At 41.9% G+C, this 17,307-nt stretch overlaps 1 protein-coding gene across 1 annotated transcript in view; it reads right to left on the bottom strand.

Annotated features, from left to right (window-relative positions):
• Positions 1-17,307, bottom strand: part of LOC137153044 (integrator complex subunit 6-like) — a 95,108-nt gene that overhangs the window by 76,365 nt on the left and 1,436 nt on the right. Inside the window, exons 2-4 of the mRNA XM_067548038.1 lie at positions 15,968-16,057; positions 13,029-13,088; positions 11,407-11,438 (exon numbers count right to left, since the gene is read on the bottom strand). The gene's annotated coding sequence lies outside the window, so the exon portion shown is untranslated. The remainder of the gene's footprint in view (positions 1-11,406; positions 11,439-13,028; positions 13,089-15,967; positions 16,058-17,307) is intronic.

The following is a 17,307-nucleotide window of genomic DNA, read 5'->3' as shown; positions in this document are numbered from 1 at the left end:
TCCCGGGGTCCCAGCCCGGCAGCAGCCTCCCACGCCCCGCGAGCTGGCTTGCAGCTGGGTGGCAGCTGCCTGCCCCTGGGGTCTCAGCCCGGTGGCAGCCTCCTCCGCCCTGGATCCCACACCCCCCTAGGGACAGCCCTGGCTGTGATTGAGACCTTCCATTTTCTAAGTTTCTTTCCACTCCTCCAAGACCAAGGGCGTCTACACTAGAAATGCTACAGTGGCACATCTGCACCACTGTAGTGTGTGTGGTGAAGACGCTCTATGCCAACGGGAGAGAGCCCTCTGCTTGGCATAATAAAACCACCTCCATGAGCAGTGGTAGCTATGTCCGCAGGAGAAGCTCTCCTGCTTACATAGCGCTGTCCACACCAGCACTTAGGTCAGTGTAACTTACGTCACTAGGGGAGTGACTTATTCACACCCTTGACATGAGTGGTAGAGTGTGCAAGCCCCTAGACTGAGTTACAAAGATGAAAGTTAGACTAGAGTAAGTGTGCAATCTGTAAAACAAAACCTTGCTCTTCGAACAGAAATGTTGAGCCACTAGATGGCCAGGAGGGTAAACCTGGCATTTAATTAAAAAAGGGACCGTTTCACGCTTCTTGCCTCGGCGCCTTTTACCCCTCTGAACATTAAAGTCTCAAAAGCTATAGCGCTCTGCTACTTTGTCATGATAACAGAGTGACTACCCACAGGTCTGGTGGTCCTGGGTCCCTCCTGTGTTTTAGATTTATGTAGCTGTCTCACTGAGACACGTACATGCCTAGCAGTATCACTGGAGGGTATCTGGGCATCCGCTTTCCAGACACCATGTCTCATCCTCCTAGTCTAGTGATTTGTGTGTCATTTTTCTTTTAGGAGTTACTGGAGAGCAAATAGTATCCCAGGATGAGAATATTCACCCTCATACTGTGACTAATTGCATCTGAGCTATGCAGTGCTCTACACCTCCTCTGAGTTGGAAAAACTTAAAAATGAGCAGTTAACAAGCTGCTGATCCAAACTTTAACGAACAAGGGTCAGTATCACTTTGCATTTAACAATCCTCTATGTGGGTATCACAGCCACCACACCTGTGGAGGAGGCAGACTGTCCAGGGCTCCCTTTTATGCAGTTACTTAACTGGTCAGATGAATCACAGCAAAGTGACGCAGCAAACTCCCATGCCCCAGGACTGAGCAGGCTACTTCTTAGCAATGTTCCCATCCCTTGCCCAGCTTTCACAGCAAGAGGCTGGTACACAAACCTTGGCTGTCCATTTGTCAAGTAAGAGCTCCATTCATTAGTGAGTGGACAAGCCTCTCTGAGATCTTTTTAAGTTTACAGTTCTATGGACTTTTAAGGCCAGACACTAAAACCCTTACTCTACTGAGACTTGTGCTGACTTCAATGGGAGATTTGCATGATGTACGAATACAGGATTCCCTAGTGTCTTGCCAATAATGGCCCCAATTCTGTAAAGCCTTAGGCACATGATAGTTTTACACAAGTGAGATGTCTTGGACTTTTCACAATACATATTTATCTGACAGACTAAAACAGTATACACTAGTCACCATTTCAATCACAAACTTACTTTTTCTAAAAAATCAACCAAAAACCCTCACTGCTTTCCACTCTGGGTCTCACTGGCCTCAAAACCATAACAGCAACCAACCACTTAAAAAATATGGACCTTACAACCATACAAAGTCACTATAAAGCTAAATTAATCTGAGTTTTCCCCAATCTGGTTTAAAACCACTCCACAACTGTGCTCCTCAAATTTTCTCTATCAAATAAAGTTTTTTTCACCACATAAATCCTTGCTTTCAGGAATTTATAAAGAAGAAGAACACTGACCCTTGAGGTAATTCTGTAAATCAATATCATTCCAGCAGTGTGGGAGCATGGGATTCTCATCTAGGGGGTGACACTAATTAAGACTAACTTCGGCACTTATCTTTGCTGTGCCATACAAGGTAAATTTAAACCTGAAAAACAGTTAACATTAACAGTTCACTTCTCTTCCTGTTAGACACACAGACTGTTGGCCTTGCTCAACACAGAACGAGTGGCCTGACTTCCCACTCTACCACTGTTCTTGCTCTTTGTCACTCCCTTGCACCCTTTAGATTTTTGTGCACTACGCATGCAGCTTTATTATTTCCTATCGTTAGCAACATACAAGAGCTTTGCAGCCAGGTTCTGCTCTTTGGTTACCTGTGTGCAACCTCGATGAATTGAATAGGGCTGCAAGAACAGAATTTGTCTTTTCACTTCCTTTCTGAACAGTTTCCAAGAGCTAAATGCTCATTATAACTGTACAAACAGGCAATAACAAATCTTGTAAACTCTGTCATTCCCGGGTAATATTTTTTGATGCTTGTGTCTGAAAAAACAAGAAAGGTTTATAATAATAATAATAATATTTTTTTTAAAAACCCCGTGGGCTGTTATGTGCCACTTTAATAGAGTAAAATAGTCCTTCACTAGCCAAACCAGTTGTTCTCTGATGTTTTCCACTTGTGGACTACTTCTTAAGTTAGAAATACTTTTAGGGAGAACTCCACCATCTAATCCCTCACCTTCCCTGCAGCAAACATACTGGTTACAACTGGTTACTGGTGGATGGTTACATAAAAAGGCAATATTATGTATATCCCTACTTAAAGTTACATTGACAGTTGCACTTAAAACAGGACAACAATTCCTCTGTTTCATACTTCAGTGTTTGATTTTAGTCTCCAAATTTAATACATTCACTCTTCCTGGGACAGCTGAATTCTCTGTCATATTTTCTTGGTAAATATTTTTTTCTTTAGGTTTGTCATTAAAAAAGAAAACCCATACAAAGCTCTGCGTGCCCTGACAATAATTAAACTTACATACCCTCTCAGCAGCCTAAACCCAAATAGATAAAAAAGTCACTTATCAGCAGCCTTCAATAATCAAGTGAAGGTAATAATTTACCTCAGCCAACAGAAAGTAAAATGAAAATAACCTCCAGGAGAGCCTCTCTCAGTCACATCAGGTGCAGGGAAATATTTAATAAATTTGGCAGAGGAAACAATTACTAATGAGCCCTTAAAAATATCCCAAGTGTCTATTTTTTTCCTGGACTCCTCTAGGTAGCCACCATAGTTCCCATATACAGACCTCCCTCCCCCTCCCCACCCGAACACACCCACACACATGCACTTTCATAACAGCTCAGTGACAGGACAGGTTTCAAACTTAGTGGGGCTTGGAGGAAGCTATTCCCCTGATTCAGCACAGCCAATTTTGTCTCTGCAAGGAAAAGCCAACAATAGGTGTCAGTTTATGCCAGCTACCTCCAATCTCTGTCACTACTAACCCACTTCCCCGATTCTCCAGCTCTGTGCTCCACACAGGACCTGAGAAGCCCAGGAAGCAAAGGGGGCCTTCTGTGCACCCACATTCCTGCTCTCTTCAGCCCCTTCCATCTCTTCTTCCTTCCATCCCACCACCCACACACAGAGCTTCCTCGGTGTATCATCCATCAGCCCAGTTGGGAGCAAAGAGGAGGCAGCAGACATGTATGAGGACATAAGGAGTGATCAGGGCTGGGGACTAAGTGGAGGTGTGTGGGAGGAGAAATGGGGCTTGGGGGGGCGGGGCGCTTCAAGCAGGAGACCACAGCTGTAATGGGGATTTGAGGGAACTCAGTGCTTGTAAACCAACCCATTGATGCTTCAAGGGCTCTCCTAGCACTGTTGTCTCAGCTCTCTGGCACACCAGGGCAACAGTGCCAGAGGAGCGGAGTGTCTCTGCGCTAAGGAAGCAGTACTAAGGAAGAGTTCCCCTCAGTGCAGCTGCTGGTTTGGTGTAGTGGGGAACGGAGGAAATGGTGCTGGAGCAAGCCTTTTAAGTGTAAGTACCTCAGTGCAGATGGTCGGGGGCTCTCCTATATCATGGACTCCAGACTCCCTGCCTAGCTAGCTTCCGTCACCCAGTAATGCCACGGGGAGAAGTGAGAAAAAACAGGAGAATGGGGGTGTGGAGACCAAATGGGGAAATAGCAGTTTTGTGGGATACGACTGAGGAGAAGTGAGAAAAGCAGAGCGGAGAGCAGCTCTGCAGTCTCCTGTGGTTCATCTGGGAGGAGCTGCATTGCACATGATGTGTGATTTATTCAAATGACATTGTCACAGTTATCTGTGCATGCACACAATGGCAGCTAACTTAATGTTGCCCTACACTGTTGTAATGGACCCAAGGATGGAAGTCAACAAAGCATTTCAACTGGATTTGGTACCAAATAATTCCACTAGGGTTCCCAATTGACAGGTCGTATTTTTCTTTTTAAATATTTCACAATGGCATGTCATATCATAGCACACAACAGTACTATCACGCAGAGTGAGTTACTTCCTATAACAACAAAGCAAGGAACAACGAAGGGTCAAGACTCCAGAAGAGAGCACACAGATCAATATATTCAAAAGAGGGCTCTGATTTTGGGTGCCTCCATTTTTTGGGTATCCAACTTGACACATCTTGGGCTTGATTCTCAGAGGTGCTAATCACTCAGAACTCCAAATGAAGCCACTGGAATCTGTGGGTTCTCAGCAATCTGAGAATCAGGCCCAAAGCCGGGCACTCAAACATGGAGACACAGAAAGAAACTAAAATCCACTGAGAATTTGACCCACATTGTCTCCCTCCTCACAGTCTGCAAATGAGCAATGACAACAAAATGGCTGCTAAACACTACACCCAAGGACACAGCTTCGAACTTTAGAGGAGCAGTAAACAAAGGCCAGCAATTTCATAGCTACATGCACCACAATTATATTTTTAAAATGTGGCACAAGTCTCAGAATGCAGTGCGCCAGTCCAAGAAAAGAGGCCCCTTGATCGAGACACAGCTGCATGATGGTACCTGTAGTCTCTGTGGGTCACACCTCTGTGTTAAAGGGGAATGCAACTGCAATCTGTTGTATTACATACAAAGTAAATGCAGCCCTCAGACACATGGCCAATTGCCAGCACAACCCTCAACTGGCAAAGTTTGGATGTCTATGATCAAATGGAAGATGTCTGGAGAGTAGTAAAAACAAAAACAAAACAAAAACCCCCTCAATTAGAACTTGTTTAAAATGGGGTGCTAAACCCCTCTGGATTGGATCCTCTGCATTTTGGGTTCCATCAAAGTGCAAAGATTCATTAGGAGACACACAACCCAATAGTGGATACACCGTCAGACTAAAGAGTTAGTTGCAAACTACTGCTTATTTTCTTTAGATTTAGAACAATAACTAGTGCCCATTCACAGGCTCTGAACATCCTCCTAATCATTTTAAATTACAAACCCAAATACACAGTGCTTCCTCATCAAATAAGACTATGATCAGGACAAACCTTTGTTACGGGTTAAAACCTCATTGAGATTAATAGGTGTAAACTCACACTCAATTAACATAACTGTAAGCATAAGCCCTACCTAAGACTAAATATGCATGTGAACCCATCCAGGAGCTTTTGACTGAATATTGTTATGGGTAGGTGCGTGTGTATGAGACCAGAGATCTCACAGTAACTGAGGTCAGACAAAGACAGAGTGAGAGAGGCACTCTTAAACAGCTAGAAGTGTGTGGCTGACCCTGGAAAAAGCTTGGGAAGAGATTTTTGGATCGGGATGCAGGCTGAAAAGAGCACCCTTGATGATGTGTTTCCTGCTTTGTGATTCCTTCTCTGTTTGGAACACAGGACTTTGTACATTCTTTGTAAATAAGCAAAACTGCATCAAAGAAATGCCTGACTATCTACAGTTGCTTTGCTCTGGGATCTCCAGTGTCCCTCTAGCTTTCTGGCAGAGCAGATCTGTGATCCTCTACATGCTTCCATGAAAGGGGAACTAGGAAGTGAGGACACAGATGCAGCTGACTCCCTACTTTCTGCCTTCTGTACGTATTTGGTAAGATCTGTGCATGGATGGACCCTACACATACCAGCCAGGGGAAATAGTTACCACACACTGTAGTCTCAGCAGATAAAATATCATGTGTATGAGTTGGAAACTTTTTAAATAAACACCAGTGCCTCATGGAGGAATAAATCAGAGAGATAACTAAAATTACCACATACCTGATAGCCATTTTCAGTGATTATTATAAAACATGTCTGGAGAATACATCTGACAAATTAATACAGCTGTTCAGCATGTAGAGTATGTATGCTACACTCTCAGGAATGTAATTTCTCTAAAAACAAACACTTCCCAACGAAACCAGCCCACTTGAGAAATGGATTTGCTGTACAGCAAGTAGATAAACTGAAGTCCTCTCCAACAGTTATGATTCTCACACACATTTTACATGAGGAATTTTGGTGGCATTTAGCTTAGCATTTATCCTAGAAATGTAGTGTTGGTGAAAAAGTGTAGTAAAAAAGTCTCTATATCTGAGCAACCCTCTGCTCTCCAGTGCTGCCAGTTTTTCCTCATCCAGTACCTGTATTTATCAGCTCCTAGCGTTATACAAATACTAGAATGCAGGTTGGGAATGTGCTTCTCTGTTTAAATGTTTTTTTAAATTCTGTACAGTTTGTTTGGACTTATAGTAAGATATTATTTTTTAATTTGCATGTATTTTTAAAACACATAATTAGAATATTTTAGATCATGGATGCCTAAACTGTCATATCATGCACCTAAACAAGACTTGAATTAATATACGTCAGCTTGGCTCCCAGGGCTTCACATATGGCGCAGGAACTCCATGGTTGGCAATTTCCTTGTCCTCATAAAAGAGCGTTTCATGGAGAGTGTCACTTCTGAGTCATTCTCCCTACAGCTCCCACCTGCTATCTTGCAAAGATCCTTCACCCGAATGATTTCAAAGCCAGATTTTATAATCTCAAAGCATCTGGCAGAGGCACGTGAGTCTAAAGGGAACCGTCTACTGTGGATGGAGCTGTGCATGTTCTCTTAGTTGAGCATTAGGGAAAGCATTAGGAGTAGAAATCTCATAGCAGAGTCAAACCATTGTTTCTTACTATGAGAAATCAAAGTATACTGCACTAAAAGAGAGCCCCATATTAAACTTCAGGTCTTGTCCACATGAGACGTTACTACACGGAAAACTGGTGCACTGTAGATTCACACCCTGGTTTGCTGCACAGTAACTTCACAAGGAGACAAGCCTTCAAGCTGCATTATAATAGCAGTCTTGGTATCAAGATATCTGGGAGGAAAAATCTGTGAGATTAATTAAATCTTTTCTCTCTTAAACTAATCAAAATTCCAAAAGGGCGTTACCTGTGAAATGAGAAAATAATGAAAACCAAGGAAAATTGTATTACATAATTTTCCAAAGAGGTGAATTGAAGCATCAAGAAGCACAAACATCTACAGAAGAAGTGAAAGGCGGCCAGTCTGATTCTACAAACCTTACTCAGGGCAAATTCCCATGTGAGTTATTGGGAATTTCTATAGGAGTTTGTTCTGAATAAGGCCTGTACAAAAGTGCCTCCTGTGTCTTGGACAAAAACAAAACAAAGAAGCAAAACGAACTCAAAAGCTCTTTCCTATTTCCTGCATGCTTGTCATTATTTTAGTTTAGCAACATACAGTTACTTCTATTATCTTAAAATAAAATAATTTGCACTTATATAGTGCTTTTCATCCAAGAATCTCAAGAGGCTGTAGAAAAGTGGTTCAATATTTCTATGCTCATTTTACTGACAGAGAAACTTCAAAAGTGAAATCAATGGATGTTACAGGTGCTCAGTATATCTGAAAACTAGGCCCATAACTTTTCTGGGCCTCAGTTTCTTCACCAGTAAAGTGAGGATAATGGTACTTATCCATTATCATAAAACTTTTTGAGATTCTCAAATGAAAGGTATTATTAAGTGCAAAATGTCACTATTACTCCAATATCTGAGGCAGTGGCAAGCAACTACAGCTGCTTGACATCTCTGAGCTGGACCTGAGTGACTTATTCAGGGACACACACTGTGAGTATAAGGCAGAACCTAGATTTCCTGACCCTCAATCATGTGTTCTAACTACTAGACAATGCTGCCTTCCATATTGAAAGTATAAAGTCTGTCAACTGTAGGTGGTTCCGGTTTTCTGATTATGTGACCCTCACCATCCTCTTTTGTTGTTGTTCATTCATCCTTTTTATGTAACTTTTCTCCTAACCGTGAAAATCAAAAAGGTCATCTTGACAATAAACTGCATCATTTGAAAATGTTAACACTGTGGACAAAGCATGGGAGATTGCCACCCATTTTTTTGAATTTTGGGAGACAATAGCGTGGCAGCTTATATACTAACAAAGTGGATGCAATGAGCTAAACCCAAAACCCCTCTGGAATCAGATTTACTATTTTACATTTAATGCAAAATATGGGAAAGTTGTAAATAAACTAGTCAATATCTAGTGATTGTGTAAGTGCAGAGAGAAAAAGGCAAGTGTCAGTACTGCTGCTTCTTTCAATAAATTATATGGGCTGGATTCTGATCTCACATTGATGTAAATCCAAAGTAACTTCGATGGAATTACTGTGGGTTTACACTGGGATAAGTGAAATCAGAATCTGGCCCTGTTTTCTTGTATCCTAACAGAAAGGTTTTTTTGCTCCTACAAGAGCCAATAGGATTCTATCAGTACAGCTATTAAAAATTTTGAGAAAACAAAACTGTTGAGAGGAGAGAGCCCTAGATCAATGCACGTTTTTATGTCTGAATTGCCTGGATCAGACTGCATCACTAGAGCATGAGATTGTGTTGGGAGGACAGGGAGGTGGAGCAGAACTGCACTGACCTGGAGAATTTCTTAGCCCTGGTCTACACTTAAAATGTAGATCTACCTACCTATGTTGCTTAGGAGTGTGAAAATTTCACACTTCTAAGTGCTGCAATTAAGCAGACCTAACCCTGAGTGTAGATGCATCTAGGTTGAAGGAAGAATTCTTTTGTCAGCCTAGCTACCATCTCTTGAGGAGATGGATTACTTAAACTGATGAAAAATCCTTCCTATTGCTATAGGAAGCATCTACAATGCAGCACTGCCATGGCGTAGTTGCAGCGTTGCAAGTGGTCCGCTGTAGTGACCGTGGTAGTGACATGCCCTGAGAGGCACTGTACCTCACGTACAGCTGGATTCAATTTTGTTAAAGTGTCTCAATTATTCAATTACATGTGGTCACTATTCTCTTTTGTGGAGAAGTTTTAAATGGCTGGGTTTCATTCCAAGTTTCAAAATCTCAGAATTCTCCATGAAATGGAATTTCTGTTCGCTGCTCAGCTCTAGCCTCAAGGGGCTTTAATGAACTGGCATTTTCTATTATATATCTGTATGTGTCTTTGCTGTTCTGGGGGCTGGGTGGCAGGCTGCCCTGGAAGCAGACAGAGTAGGGAAATGCTCTTGGGCCTGCCTTGAATGGAGAGCCAGGCAGAGCTTGAGTTTGCATGCAGCCATGCTCTTAGCCAATGCTCTTAGTTGTCAAAGTTGTCATGAAGGATGGGCAAAAGCATTGTGGGAAAGCACTGGGAGGTGTACGTGTCCTGCTGTAGCTGCAGCACTGACACTTGCTGACTAAACTGGCATTGCAACAAGTTGGTTAGCTTCACCACAGCAACCAACAGTACTTTCAATGCCAATGCACAGATGGCAGTAATTTTGTGTGCTGTGTTCCCGCCATGCTGAGACATTGAAATAGTGATTACAATACCTAAAACCTCTAGTGTAGACAGGGGCCTCCCGAGATTTGTTTTCCAACATGGTCATAGATGGCAAGATTTTTTGTTTTTTAAAAACCATGATAACCAAAAATCATGCTCCAGACTACACTCCAGAAACTATATCTATACTACTCTATAGCATGCATGGCTAAAGAAGACAGTTGCAACTCAATTCTGAAACTGTGTTACACCTTAGTTATGACTGTGGTCAAGTTTGAAAACCGTTTCAAGCATAGTTATAAATCCGAGTGTGCGGAAGGCCTTACATACTATACTGGACTCTATTCTGTATTCCTTACTAAGGATAAACTCTCACTGCCTTCAAAAGAGGCTATGACTGACTTAGGCTACACACAAACATGCACCAAATAACTAAATCAGTTTTAACCCACACCTTTTGTTACATCAGTGCAAGTATGTGGACACCCTTGTTTTGGAACAGTGTCCACATGCAAAACTGCACAAACATAATAAAAGATATGAATTAAAATTGATATAGATATTTCAGTACAAGTTTGTGTGTGGACATGCTCTAAAAGACTATGCCAGAACTGGCTTTTGGCACTATTTAAATAAGGACCCAATTCTGTAAACCTTACTCACATTAAGTAATACTTCATCCCACAAAAAGTTACACTATTTCAAAGACATAAATGCTACGCAACGTGAATAAAGATAGTAGAATCAGGCCTTAAAAGAGACATACCAAAAACACCATTTGAAGGATCTAGTACTAGCTTCCAACAGAACATTTTTCTTTGCTGTTCACTCTGGCAGATTGTCTTACCTCTAGTGGCAGTACAAGAGAATTGCTGAATATTTCTTCTGTGGAATTAGTATATTATAAATAAGCAGTTTTTACATCCTGGAAATACTACACAAGTGTCTAATGTTTGTTGTGTGTGAAGAATGAAAATTTACAACAATCCATATGTTGGTGTTCTGCAATGCCCAGACGCTTAAAGTCAGGTACGAGATGTGAGAAGGTTTTCCAAGTAAAGAGCTATGATTTGCCCAAAGGAGAAAGTTACAGATTTTGTCTTGATCCTGTCTTCCTTATGCACCCAAATGCCCACTGAAGTGAAAGGATAGGGCCGATTATCAACTCCCAAAAGAAAGACAGTTATAAAAATCCAAGTCTCTGATTTCATCTCTACAGCCACACAGAGATTGGGCAAATTGTATGCCACAGTGATGGACAAGGTATTCAACCTCAGGGACGGCAAGCAGCAACATTGTGGTTTCTGGTGGGAGTGCACCCATTTAGACTCCTCATCCGCTTACCAACATGTAACATCACTTTATACATCACCTCTGAATTTGGCCCAAAGTGATTTACACTACTTGACTTATTTTCTAATCACTGCCATAGTGACCCCTGCCACAGCTCATCACTCAGCAAAGCCAATGGCGCTCCATGTACAAAGGGCTTCCTGGAATGGACCTTTGCTCATGTGACTCAGCATTTGGGTGTCATTTTGCCTTCTTGGAACCAAATGGTTCCCTCCTTTGGAAAAGACATGTGGGAGGGAGAAATTACACTGGAAACTGTGCATGATGCATTACATCCTGAAGACAGACTGGTTTCTTACCTCACACAATGGGGTAGAGGGCATCACCTGTATGGCTCTGTGTGGAAACCAGGCTCCAACCCCCTCAACACCCTGAGACAGTAAAATGGGCCACAGAACATATTGTAATATTACCTTGCTTTCCCCTCCAGAAGGCTGTGCTGATCCTGAAAGACATAAGAACGGCCAGACTGGGTCAGACCAATGGTCCGTCTAGCCCAGTATCCTGTCTTCCGACAGTGGCCAATGGTACCATAGAAATTCCAAAGATGGAGGGCTTGAAGTACTTAGGTGTTGAATTATATTAAGTGAAGCCTTTAATTCAGTCACTTTTTAATAAGATTTTGATAACTATGTATTTAAGTGAATCTGCAAAGAGTTTGTTTTTATAACTGCTCATTGGTAAGTATATAATCTGGTTTTAATTTAAGATCTGCAGGTGTTTCCCAATGGTAAATATTAGATTCTTTATTGCTTCCTTTATTCAGTAACGATAGGGGAAATGTCTGTAAGGTTCATGGCATCCATTTGTATGCAGATAGCATCATATTTTTATAATAGCTGTAAATCTGACAGAATAGCCTCTTGCATTCAAGACAACACTACAGATATCGTGTTGTGGCTGAAGTAAACATGTTTGGAAGGAAAATAAAATAAAGATGTTATTAGAAGTTTAATGAAACAACCATAACTGCTTATTTACAAAAGACGTACGTGCACGTCCCTGGGAGATGCAAAGCCCTTGCTGAGTTTGCAGCTTCTTGGTGAGCAAGACAATGGAGATTCTCAGTAGGATCCTACAGACTCTGCAGAAATGGGTTCAACACGTCTCAGAGGTGATGGCTGCTAAATTATCTCCATCTCGGGTTTTTAAAAGATGTCTATCACCATGGTATCTAAGCACCAATTACAATATGGCTGCCTCCGTACAGATGTGCCAGAGCACCTCTTCTCCCAAGCACATGAGGTAGCAATAATGCCAGACACCCAAGCGCCATGGAGGGAAGCTCTATGCCTGGTTAAGGCATAATATCCCTGGACTCTGGGTGCAAAATTGCTCCTGTTATAGAAGGACTTAAGAGGGGTTAAAATGGTACCTAGTCCTTGTGTTGGCCCTGTGCCCAAGGGTGAATTTCACCTGGGAGCACACGAGAAGAGGTTGACCTCCATTGTTTCCAGTGCATTCCCCCAAAGTAGCTTTTGCATGTTGCAGCAACTACTGATGCCCAGCATACTGACCCCTCCTCCAGTTCCAAGAGCTATTATGCCTCAAACAGAGAGAGAGCTGCCTTCCCTCCACTGGGCTTGGGTGCGTGGCTCTTAAGGGCCACATTATAACTCACTGACATACAAATATACATAGTGTACCAAAAGTTAAAATTGGCGTATAACTCATAAGCGGCAAAGACATGGGTGTGTGGGAAGTCATCACTGGTGGATGGAAAGTTCAGATGCTGCATCACGTACAAGTTAAAAATAAGAACATTGTAAATGGGTGAATTAAGGACATAAGAACAGCTTGATTTTGGAAGATTTTTGTTTATTTTAAGTTAGAATATTAACACTCTTTTAATGTTACAATGTTTTGGGTTTCTTTATGGTTCTCTAAAGTGGAAGAACCCTCTCTTGTGAATACCACCAGTATTCACTGACAGAATATACTGGAACAGCTCAGATAATTTTCTGCAGACATCCAAAATAAAAGAGAACACCACAAACCATTCCCTTTCCCCAACCAGAACAAGAAAGATACTCACGCTCTTCCTTCTCTCACCATCCCAGCTACTTGCAGGGAAGAGTGTATCTGATATCTTGTGCTGCAGAATAGAAAAGAAAACAGAGGACTGCTAAGAAAATGTAAACTCCAAGGATTTATGGCAATATTTCAAACACAGAGCCTTTTATAATTTTCAGGGAGGAAGCACAAGCTTCTATGGCTTGCACAAGCAATTCACCATTAACTAAATATATTAAGAACTGAATATAAAACTCTTGTTAGAGAAATAATATTTAAGTTTTCCCTTCCCCTCTGACAGTTCCCTGCTTTTCCCACCCCTCTTTGTAACTCTTTAATTTTTGCCATGTCTCTTGTGTAATAGTCCCAGCTCTCTGTATTCCATCTCTTGGAGATTACCTTCCAAGACTCAAAGCATACGTTAAGCTGAAGAAGGCCCTCTCAGAACCCATAAGATGTTTCACTATCAAGCATTCCAGCTCTTCTGCCACAATGAGTTTCACCTACATCATAGATGTACAGTATACTAATGAATTTAATAGAGGCCCTTTCTCTGGGGTTAAGTGGATCCTGTCTGTGACTTTGTAGTGACACTTCCTCTATATCTAGATGCTAAAGGATTTGATATTCCATTAAATACAGTAAGTCCTTTTGCCATGACTGACAAAGACTGGAATAATGGCCTTGCTATACAAGTATGAGAGGTAACAGAAGAACGAAGCACAATGGAATGTTTTGACAATGTAACAGGATATTTCACACCGATGAAGTAATGAATCTCCATAATTTTAGAGTACACAAACAAATGGGTAGTCACCACAGCAATCAAAAAACATGCATGGTGGGAATCATTCGGGAGCATTCTGTGTTTTCTGTATTCACTCTCACATTTCTTACTTTTCCTATGTGATCAGGATACATGCAATACTTTACATAGCAGAAAACTGGCTAGTGCTTTTAGGCTGCAAAATGGCAGTCCCAGGGAGATCTCCAGGATATGGGATCAGCAAAGATTCACAGGGCCTACAACTAGATATAGTAATAGAATTTCAACCCGCACAACCTCATGAACACTGACCTGAACCTCCCCAGAAAGTCCCTTATCACTGCTCCGTGTGCCACTATTTTTCTTTCACCCCCCACTACTTGTAAGTGATCCCCACTCACCTACCAGATTTTCTTTCAATTTCCTTTATATCAGCTCCTTATTTTGCCATTCCCCTTTTCGTCCCCATAATTTTACAGGTCCAGGCTCCTTGCACTGTCTCTGTGAGCTCTTTCCAAAGCATCTTCCTACAGCTGACTTCCCTCAGCAGTTGCTGAAGACATGATGCTGCGCTGCACAGTCCCAGACACGGGACATTCTCAGGCCTGGGCTCCCATGAAGCATGGGACAACTGCCCTAGCTATTCCTATTGGCAGCAGTCCTGGCATAAATTTACTAAGCATATTGCATAACACAGCAAGTGAGCGAACTGGATATCTTATCTTTAATTTGCGCTCCCAATGGACAAAGTTTACTGAGGAGATTTTAGCAGAGTGCAATGCTAAGTCTCTTTGCTCTCACTACCTCATTTGACCTACGGTCCGGGATTGATTCTCCCATCCACCAAAATGGCCAATCACCTGATGTATCTTCACCAAGCATACATCTCTTATGTCTGGGGTAAACCACAAACATTTGTAGCCTGGAACAAACATTGGGGGAAAGTCCAGACTGGCCTTTATAAGGGTTTTAACTACCTCAAGTTAATTGACAATCAATTATAATTTAAATTAAAAAAACCCAAGTAGACATACTCTTTGACTCAGTTCTCTCTCTAGGACCACATATCCAAGCTGTATTTTGCTGCTTCTTCTCCCATAACATCTCCAAAATCTGACCTCTCCATCCACATAGCTAACCTCTTATCCAGACCCTCATCATCTCTCATCCGAATTACTCCAACCTCCTCCTTTCTGGCCTTGACAATTCCCACCTTGTCACACTTATATCCATTCAAAATGCACCTGTAAAGATCATTTTCTAGTCTTCACTTTTAAGACCTTTCAAAGACTATCTTCACCCTACGTGTACTCTTTTATACAGTATCAAGACATTGAACCCTGCCTCTGTTCTGCAAATGTCAGTCTGTCTTAACTGCCCATTTATAAAATTTTCCAGCTAACACCTTCTCACTTTCTCCCATGCCACCTCTTATCCCTGTAAAAATGCACAATGCCACCACCTCATTCTCCTTCAAATCCCTTCTTAAAACTCTCCTATACCATGATGCCTACAAAATATTCGATAACGGCTAGGCAGGTGGGGCGCTGTGGCTGCTGCTCATGTAGTCTGTATGATCTCATTGTTATCTTGTGTCTACTGTGAAGAGCTTAGAATTTAATTAGAAGATCAGAAAGTAACCATCTATTCTCTCTCCTTTGATTAGGCTGTAAGATCTGTGGGATAGGTTTTGTCTCTTTGTTATGTTTATATAGCATCCAACATGATGGGGCTGTGGTCTTTAGGTACCACACTACAAATAAAAAATGACCAGTGAAGTTAGCTGTTCTAAATTTATGTTGGTTTATTTTGTGCCATTATACTAGGTAGGATAAAGATATATAAGGAATAAAACCCTCATCATGCTTCAGGATGTAAGCCAGTCACTCAGGTCCAGATACACAATGGAAGTTAGGAGCCAAACTGGATCTGGGCCTAACTGCCTGGAGTTAGCAGGAAACCTCCCTAGAAGCAAATTATTGCATACTTGTCCATTATGTGAGTTTTTGCACTTTTCTCTGAAGCATCAGATATTGGCCACAGTCAGAGACAAGATACCAGACTAGACAAACTAGTGATCTCACACAGTATGGTAATTCCTGCAACTCAATGGACTCAATACAGAATTGGTAAACAAAGCAACCTAGAACAAGTAGGAGTCATGGTTGGGTGGAGTAGGCAGGAGATCAACACACATTTCAAATTTGCAACAAGAAGTCAGTGGAGTGGAGCCAATTGTTTGTTATTCAGTATGTGAGGAGGCATGGGGAACCAGAAGTTTTATCCTGAAAGAGAAAAGAAAAAGAAAACCCATTCTTATAATATTCCAGGTTTTTTTTGTAAATGAGCTGAATCAACTGGTAAATAATTTGATTAAAATTATTTCTAAATCTAGCCATATTCAATTATATTTTTCTAATTTGATCATTCTGTTCATTATTAATTGGAATACTTTAGAAGTATGTTCATGCCTACTACATTAAGGAACTTCTGCTAATACAGGTTTTCAAACTGAGAAAACATGGTACAATTGATTAGTGCACAATATAAGCGTCCTAGCTTTCCAAAAGTATTCTGAAGACGCAAAATCTACCAGCAAAAATGTTTAACAATAATTCTTCAGCTGATTTTTGACAGACTGAAAAATTAAGCTGTTTTGGCTGATTTAAGTCTCTCAAAGAGAAATATTACATATTACCAGGTTATACTTTCACTTCATGAATTTTCAGAGATTCTGAAAAGATTTAAATTTGTTTTAAAAATTAGTGATAAACTCCAAAAGCAACTAAATTGTGGTTATAAGATTGTAATTCCTGGTGCAGACATTAACAACTGTAAGAAACATAGGAGACATTTGCAAGAGAGGATGGTTGTTAGCACTATCATCTTGGCTAAGTTCCAGTGTAACGCCTTTCTTCCTATTTTAAACCCCCCCTGTAATTACAACTGGACAAAAAGTCACTTCCTGTCATGAAGTGTTGCATATTGTTATTGTGAAATATTAAATAGATGCTGTGCTACACTTCTGAGGCGGCTGTATTTCCGTAGTGAGTAGAGTGACTGCATCATGTAACTCAGTGATTCCCAACCTGTGGCCCAAGGGGTCTTTCAAAGTGGCCCGCTGCTCCCCTCCCACTGGCTGCAGAAGGGAGTTGCTGCCTAAGGACCCAGGCAGAGCTCATTGCCGAGGGGCTACAAGATCGGAGCAGGCTCCTGGCTGCAGCCAAGGGGACAGGAGCTCAGCGCTCCCCTCCCCCTAGCTATAGCAAGGAGCGCGGCAAAGCGCTCCGCCTGGGTCCATAGGTGCTGGGGTTCTTGCTGGAGCCAGAGGGAGGGGAGCAAGCAATGATCTCCAGTCCCCCTGGCTGCAGAAAGGAGTCACTGCCTAGGGACTCAGGTAAAGCACATGGGGCTGCAGGACACATGCAATTTCCCTGCTGCAGCCAGGGGGATGGGAGATCAGCAAGGAGAACTCCTTCCATCTGGCTGCAAAGAGGGGGAGGGGCTGCTGGTGGAGACTGATAGCCCTTCAGGG

This window comes from Emydura macquarii, unplaced genomic scaffold, assembly GCF_026122565.2.
Source record: "Emydura macquarii macquarii isolate MOO-44397 ecotype Brisbane River unplaced genomic scaffold, CSIRO-AGI_Emac_v2 contig_1253, whole genome shotgun sequence".
NCBI lineage: Eukaryota > Metazoa > Chordata > Testudines > Chelidae > Emydura > Emydura macquarii.
The sequence above is the reverse complement of the archived record's forward strand: the minus strand, read 5'-3'. Positions and strand labels throughout refer to the sequence as shown.